This window comes from Phyllostomus discolor, chromosome 10 (genome assembly GCF_004126475.2).
Source record: "Phyllostomus discolor isolate MPI-MPIP mPhyDis1 chromosome 10, mPhyDis1.pri.v3, whole genome shotgun sequence".
In the NCBI taxonomy this organism is placed as follows: Eukaryota; Metazoa; Chordata; class Mammalia; order Chiroptera; family Phyllostomidae; genus Phyllostomus; species Phyllostomus discolor.
The window spans coordinates 5,448,344-5,455,682 of record NC_040912.2 but is presented as its reverse complement, the minus strand read 5'-3'; the positions used below and the strand labels follow the sequence as shown (position 1 = coordinate 5,455,682).

The window sequence follows — 7,339 nt, the reverse complement described above, 5'->3', positions numbered from 1 at the left end:
ATTTCGAAATGGGGATTTGACTGTGTTGCTTCCTTTGGATTTTGTCTCCAATCGTTCGTCACCGCATACCAACAACAATTCAAAGTGTGATCCACACAAAGCCCTAAACAGCCACTTCTCAGCAGCACCCGATGGGACAGAGGCACCAGGGTCTGAAAACCCCACACCCTCCTGAACCCTGCACCCCCCCAAGGCACCACCCTGCCGGTAAATTACACCACAGGTAAGGGAGGTAACTGGATGTGACTGCTTCGGAGAGGATAATCGATTCTGGTTCTGATACACAACAAATTCAAACCCATCATTAAAAACATGAAAACTCCAAGAAGCAAATGGGCAAGGTATATTAGCAGATAACTCATAAAAGGGAAATGCAGGTGGCTCACAGAGCAGTAATGGGATTCAAACCAAGAGCTCAAAGGATTCAAAATGACTGTGAGTAATTGTTTTACTCATCAAGCTAATGAATATGTATTATTTAAAGCTGCAATCACGGTGGTCCAGAGTCTAGGGAGACAGACACATGGACACATCCTTTGAAGAAGTAGAAATTGCTGCAGCCTTTCTGGCAAGTGATTTACAAAGCGTCCAAATTTTTTATGTTCTTTGACCCAGAAGTTACACTTACTTCTGTTGATGTACACTGAAGAAAATAATCAGAGAGAAAGACAAAGTTGGTTGGCACAGAAGTGTTTATCTCAGCTTCTCTGATTGGTTACAACAATCAAAAGTTGCCTGGAACCCGAATGACCAATAGTAGGGCAATGCTTAAATAAGTTACCATTTGCCCATATCATGGAGTATTAAATGTGGCCTGTATCTGTGAGAATTTTAAGTGATGCTGGAGGTTACATAATGTGGCCGGAACACAACCGAGCAGTGCGTGAAAAAGAGATACACGTTTGCATGCTCATTATATTTCCACTGCAGAAATGCTTTCCCAGGAAATATCCCTGCTCTCCGAGAGTGGTTTGTGTCTGCATCACTTCTTTCCCTTGTGATTTACACAATGGGCAGACATTTCCTTTAAAAATGCAGAAATGTAAGAAACTACGTGATACCGTTGCCTCAGCATCTGTCATGTATACGTCACCGCACTCTTCTCTGTCCTCCCGCCAGCCACCCCGTGTAGGTGCCACCACCCCTGTGACATTTGGCAAGCATGCCAAGGAATCATCTCTCCACAAAGACCACAGATTTCTGGATTGGCTCTGTGCCTCTGAGAAACCCAGAGCCCTTCCATGGCTCTTTGCATGGGTAGAGCAGGTGTTGGTTGCAAGAGCCCAGTGGGTTATTTTAAGGGGTCATCTCTCCTGTGCAGCCTCACGCTCTGTGTGTGTGTGTGTGTGTGTACACATTTGGGGGCCTCTTTAGGCAATGCATGAGTCATTTTCCTACCTGGGGTTTGCCTTAAGCAGTGATGAAATACGGGGTCCTGGTTAGTCAAATGTTTAGGGAAACTACTTTAAAAAAACATAGAAGTTATTGAATAAATATATTTTCATAAATCCAGTAAGTAAAGAATATACTACTTACTTTTATTCAGACACTTCTTTCATGAATGTGTGGGGTATACTGTCAGAGACCTTATTTAAAATATTAAATAGTCTAGATCAGGGGCATCAAACTAATTTTTACCAGGTCCACATCAGCCTTGTGGTTGCCTTCAAAGGGCCGAAATAATTTTAGGACTGTATAAATGCAACTACTCCTTAGCCATTAAGGAGCTGAAGTTACATTAGGCCCTTTGAAGGCAACTACAAGGCTGATGTGGCCCCCAGTGAGAATGGGTTTGACACCCTTGGTCAAGATTTAGTGCAAGTTGATGGTATTTCCTAAGTCACTTTCCTGCTTGCATTTAAAAAGGCAGGGTGTTGGGGATGCGGTGGGGGGCGGGGCGGGGGAGGGGTACAGATCACACCCAAGCCTCCATGCATTGATTCTCACCCACCAGCAGAATTACCTAAATTCCTGCTGAAGAGTCTTCCACAAAGATCGCCTTACTGCCAAAATTATTAGTGAACTGAGAAAGACCGTTTTTCTTTAAATGAGAATGGCTACGTATTTAGTTTTTATTCTAGGTTATTCATACCTTCTTTCTTGTCTCTACCTCTTGTTTTGCAAAGGTTGGGAGCACAGACTCTGAAGTCGGAATCAGGGTTCCAATTCTCCCTCCGCCACTGACCATCTGTGGTCTGCTGTCATCTCTTCATTCTCCAAGACTGGGATTCTTCATCTTCAGAATGAGACAGTCAGAGTACCTCTCTCACAGCATTGCTGTGACTATTGAACAAGATAATATGTTTTCATTGGCAGATTTTACTTGCTCTTAAGATTTCAGCCATTATAGGGCAGTACAGAAATGAACCAAAAAATACTGTTACTAACAGGTTTCTCCAAACTCACATGATTGACTATAAATATTGCTCCTGGGCCTGCTGATACTTCCTCTGCTTGAGTGGTCTTGAAACAGGATCGCGTGTTCAAAACCTGATGTCCTGAATGTGTCTTCTGGGGTTAGGCGGAAAGGGATCTCTCTGCTCCCCTTCCCAGCAGAATTTCTCTCCAAGGCCAACTCCCACATCACCTCTCCCTCCTCACCTCCGCCCCCTCTACCGTCCGTTCCGTCTGACGTCTGTGTCTGCCGCCTGTGGACACTGCTTCCGACAAGGCCGCCGACCACCTGGGGCGTGCCAGCTCAGAAGGCAGTCTGTCCCATTCACGGGCTCTCCCAGAGCCTTCCGCACAGTGGGCTTCTTGCTGCTCCTGAAATACTCTCCTTCAGTTTTCCTTCAAGTCACACATTCCTGCCCCTGCCCCCGCCCCCGCCCCCCACCGCCCTTCTTGGGCTCCTTTGCAAGTTTTCCCTCTCCCATCTGACCTCCAAATGTTTGGTTGCCTCAGGCCTTGGCCTGGGTCCTATGCTGATCCTTCCAAAAACAATCTGTTTCTATCCCATAGTCATAAATACCATGACTGTGGGAATATGGCCCAAATCAAACCTCTGAGCCAGACATTTGTATCAACTACAAGCTCGTACATCTACCTGCCTCCTTTATTCTCCCACTTTCAAACCAACGCCATCCAAAGCCCAACCTGCCCCATACCCCCTCTTCCCATCTCAGTCAATGGCCTCACTGTCCACCCAAAATATGTCTCGTGCCAGTCCCCTTCCACAGGGATCTTCCAAAACTAGAAATGAGGGAACATCGCTTCCCTATTGGAAACTGGTGCGTGGGAACTCACGGCTGATGGACCTACAGCACACTCCCTGCAGCTGCAGGGCTGGTGTTACCTGCGTTCCTCTGCCTAACCGGCTCTAGTTCACACCGCACTTTCCCCTAATGCGTGCTTCTCACCTCTGCTCCAGCCACCTGGGCCTTTGTCTTTTCCTCTGACAGAGTAAGCTGGTGACTTCCTCGGGGCCTTTGCACACACCCTTCTCTCTGCCCAGAAGGCACCTACCTGGCTCTCCGCATGGCTAGCTCCTTCTCTGCCTTCAGACCTTGGCCTTAGTTTCCCCTTGACCGCCTCTCTGAAGTAGATCTTCCCACACTTCTGTACATTGGTCCATTTATTTTGGTCACAGCTCTGTCAAAAGTAGGCATCATCTTATTTTGTAAGCTTGGGAGGTCCACGTGGACAGTACCAGGTTACTGTGCATTGTCTGTGCAATGCCACACCCTGGGAGTCTGCATGAGGGCCTGACACGCTGTCCGATCCCAGTAGACATGGGTTTACTGAATGCGTGCAGGTCACAGTGTTTTGAGAATGGGACTGGGTGTGAAGGAGACACAGGCCCCACCCTGCCTGATAAGCATGATCATAATGGCAGTAAAATGTGTGATGGAAACCCGTATGTGGAGGTGGTAACATCTGAATTCAGATGAGTCTACCTGCGAGGGGAGGCAGGGGGCAAGGCTGCCCGGGCCAGGTGAGCAGCGTGCGCACAGGCCTGGAGGCGTGCCGGGTTTGCACTGCTCGCTCCCACCATCCTCTGGAAAAAGTAGAGCTAGTGCGGATCCACAGAGCCTGCGGGGAGAAAAACCAGGACCCAGATGAAATCAGGTGATGGAAAGAGTTTTCATTATAGCAGAAAGATGCAGTTTCACAACTGTGGTGCATTTCAGCTCCTGGTGATTAAAAGCACAGATAGTAACAAATGCCACCTGGGTTTTGCAGGCATGAGTAAACCAGAACAACACACAGGAAGAGAAAGTTTGAAACGGCTTAAGATGTAACCAAAGAAAACCAAGGCTGTGAGTTCAATGATGGGGATGAATATGGTGACGGCAAACCACCATCTGGCAGAATAATTATATTCACATCATTTCATTTCACTTTCACGTGACACACGTACAGCCAGGCTCCGGGCCAGGTAGTGGGAATAGAAGACAGAAATAATTGAGGGCCTCAAAGAGATTACTGTCTGATCAAAGACAAAGGTACGTGAACAACTGACATCCTAGGATTCAAAGAAAAGAAGAACCCTCTATACAACCTCGGTAGATGTGCAAATAGTTGTGCCAAACAATGCAGGTTATTTTTTCAGAACCCAACTGGAAGTTTGCACTCAGCCCCGTTTCCCGGGGGACGTTTAATGAGCCTGCACATGAGGCATGTTCTGATGGAGAATTGCACAGAGCCAACAGATGTGGGGCAGGGACTCCTTGGAAAATGCCGATGAAATGGCGATTTCATTTGTGTATTGAAGGCATCTCTTTATTTTAAAAAAAAAACCTTCTATTTAAAATTGAGATGTGTTCCTTTTAGAAAACACTACCCATTGAAAAGAAAATGAACAAATACGTCCCACCGTGTTACATAGAGATTTTAATAGGCATTATTAAAACTAAAAGTAGGAGCACATTATGCGTTTGCATTTGTCTCCATTGATGTGAAGGTTATACATTGTGCATTTTATGTTGGTATGGGTTATTTTTAAGCTTTAAAAGAAAATATTAAAATTGTAATTACATCAAAATCAAGAATGAAAAGCAATCTTTTGAGTCCATATATAAAATATTAAATTTAAAATCCCCTTTTCTATCAAAATCACCATAATTCCTGGGTTTTATAAGTTTTTGACTAAGAATTCTAGAATTAAATTATTCTTTTGTCATCCATAGCTTCTTTAAAAAAAAAAACTTTTTTTCAACTTGCACTTGGTATTGATACAAATCTTGAACACTTGTTTGAACCAAGTGGCACCTGTCATGATTGGCTGAATTTTTAACACCAAAGAATCTACAACTTGGGTTCTTTATTTCACTTTCCCATTCAGATAGAATATACCTTTTCTAAAAAAGGTAAAGAGCTAATGACCTATTTGCAGAATCCTTACAAAACTGTGAACACTTTTATGTTGACTTCACAGGGCCAGAGGACAGACAGTCTTTCATGCGATAAAAGTCTGGTTACAATTTTTCTTTTCCCCTCAAAACTCTGCCAATATTTTGTCTTTCGCATCCACTGTCACACAAGAACAGACAGAGGCCGAACTGGTTTTCAGCCTTCACCCATAACCCACTATTTGACTTACCGGGTTGTGTTTTCTTTCTTTGCAGTTCATGGAGAGCAAGTATTCTGTCCGGATGTATCTACACTTTCTAATTTTAATTTAAATGTGTTGAGCCCTATTGAGTTGAATTCCCCGGTATTTTTTGGCCTGGGAAATAGTTTCGTGTTTTATTATACGTTTATGTCTGATTCTTCCTCTTGCCCCACCGTATTCTCCAGTTAGACCACGCAGCTACTCGGCTCTGCTCTCTGTCCACGTGTCATCCTTCTTATCACCCTTTTTTATCCGTTTAGTCTCTTTTTCTGTTTCCCTGAAATTCCTTAATCTTGCCCTCTTCACTGCCGTCTTGATTTCCTGAACTGGCAATGCTGTCTTTCCCCAGTAACTGCTGTGATGTGGGGTGCTGCTACCGTCACATCTTTAGTTTTCCCGACGACTGTCGGGATGGGCGGGGTGGGACAAAATGGCGGCTGAACTACGACCCGGAAAAGACGGCTGACGTCACACCAGGGCGTGAGGAGAACCACCAATGATGTGTTGCCGCGTTGTTCAGAGGGGACCAATCCCCAGCCCCCACGCAGAGGGCCGACCAAAATAAAGCCCCGCCCTAGTCCCTGTTCGCTCCCGGCTTTCTCGGCCCCACCGTGCAGCCCGGGAAATCTCGCCGGGGCGCATAAACCCCGATAACGCTCTGGACTGCCTGATGTTGTGGCCGATTAGCACTTATTCCTCGGCGGAGCCTAAGGAAACCTTTCAACGACCTTTCTTAACTCACCCATTTCCCGTTTCATCTCAGGCTTTTCTGTTACCATTTTTTCTGCATTTGTTCATGGAGGTTACATCCTCTTCGTCCCGCGGATGTTCACGGTGTCAAACAGTTTCCCCGCTTTGGAAATAAAGCCATTTCCGAGGCTTGTTTTTCCTCTGAAGTCTTTAGCATCGCGTTTGTCATGCTTTACCCTCTAGCAATCCCTTTTCCCCAGGGGCATGTTCCGTTTTTATTACGTTTGCCTGCCCACCCCAGGGGGAGAGAAACCTGCTGTATACAGCCCTCTCTCGGGTTTCAGTGAGGACGGCCTGACCGTGGCAAGAGGGAAGCAAACTTCCACATTACGGGAAACTGGAGTTCACTGAACGAGCCACTGATTGTACTTTCCAATCCAATTCCACCAATTTTAGTGCCAGAGAGAATTCTTTCCAAACTCCAGTAACATGTAGCTAGAAACTCTTAGATTAAAATCTTAGTTTTGGGTGCGGTTGGATGTCCCCCTTCCCCTGTTCTCTTCATCGGTGTTTTATTTTTGGAAGTTAGAAACTTGGGGAACAATGAGGTGATATCATTTATTTCCCCTCCAGGAAAAGAAGTTCCCTCTGACCCATTTCTCCAAGGCTCTGAACGTTTCCTGAGGCATCAGAGCTTCTGTATTGATGCTCTGGGCTGGGTTTGCACCCCGTGATGGAGAGAAAATCTCCCCGCTGTCATCGGCAGCCCTCGGCCAGCCTTTTCCTAAACCCCGGTGGTGACCAGTGAATGGCCAGGAATAAAACGTACAACATCCTGCTCCTGAAGCACTTCTCTTAGTTCTCAGAAAGGGCAAACCCCAGGGGCGTGGGTGAAGGTGGTTCCCAGCCAGTAGGAGCAGCCCATACAGTTTGGGGCCCTTTTTCATATGTTTGAATTTATAGGTCGACTGACCTTTCCATAACTCAAGTTCAGTGTTGTGATGGAAGCCACCACGTGAAATGCTTGGTGTACGAATCCTGTCACCTGACATCCATGCGAGTGCCTTTTTAAAGCAAGCCGCCACGTCTTTTTTA

General features: G+C 45.9%; 1 long non-coding RNA gene across 2 annotated transcripts; it reads right to left on the bottom strand.

Moving 5' to 3' along the window:
* Positions 1–1,331: 1,331 nt before the first annotated feature.
* On the bottom strand, positions 1,332–3,668 carry LOC118496976. Of its 2 annotated transcripts, none has more exons than XR_004899515.1 (2): positions 3,360–3,668; positions 1,332–1,463 (listed from the first exon to the last, which is right to left on the bottom strand). It is a non-coding gene; the product is annotated as an uncharacterized LOC118496976 (long non-coding RNA). The 2 variants fall into 2 exon arrangements; XR_004899514.1 differs by having other exon boundaries at positions 1,332–1,460.
* Between the last annotated feature and the right edge of the window lie 3,671 nt (positions 3,669–7,339).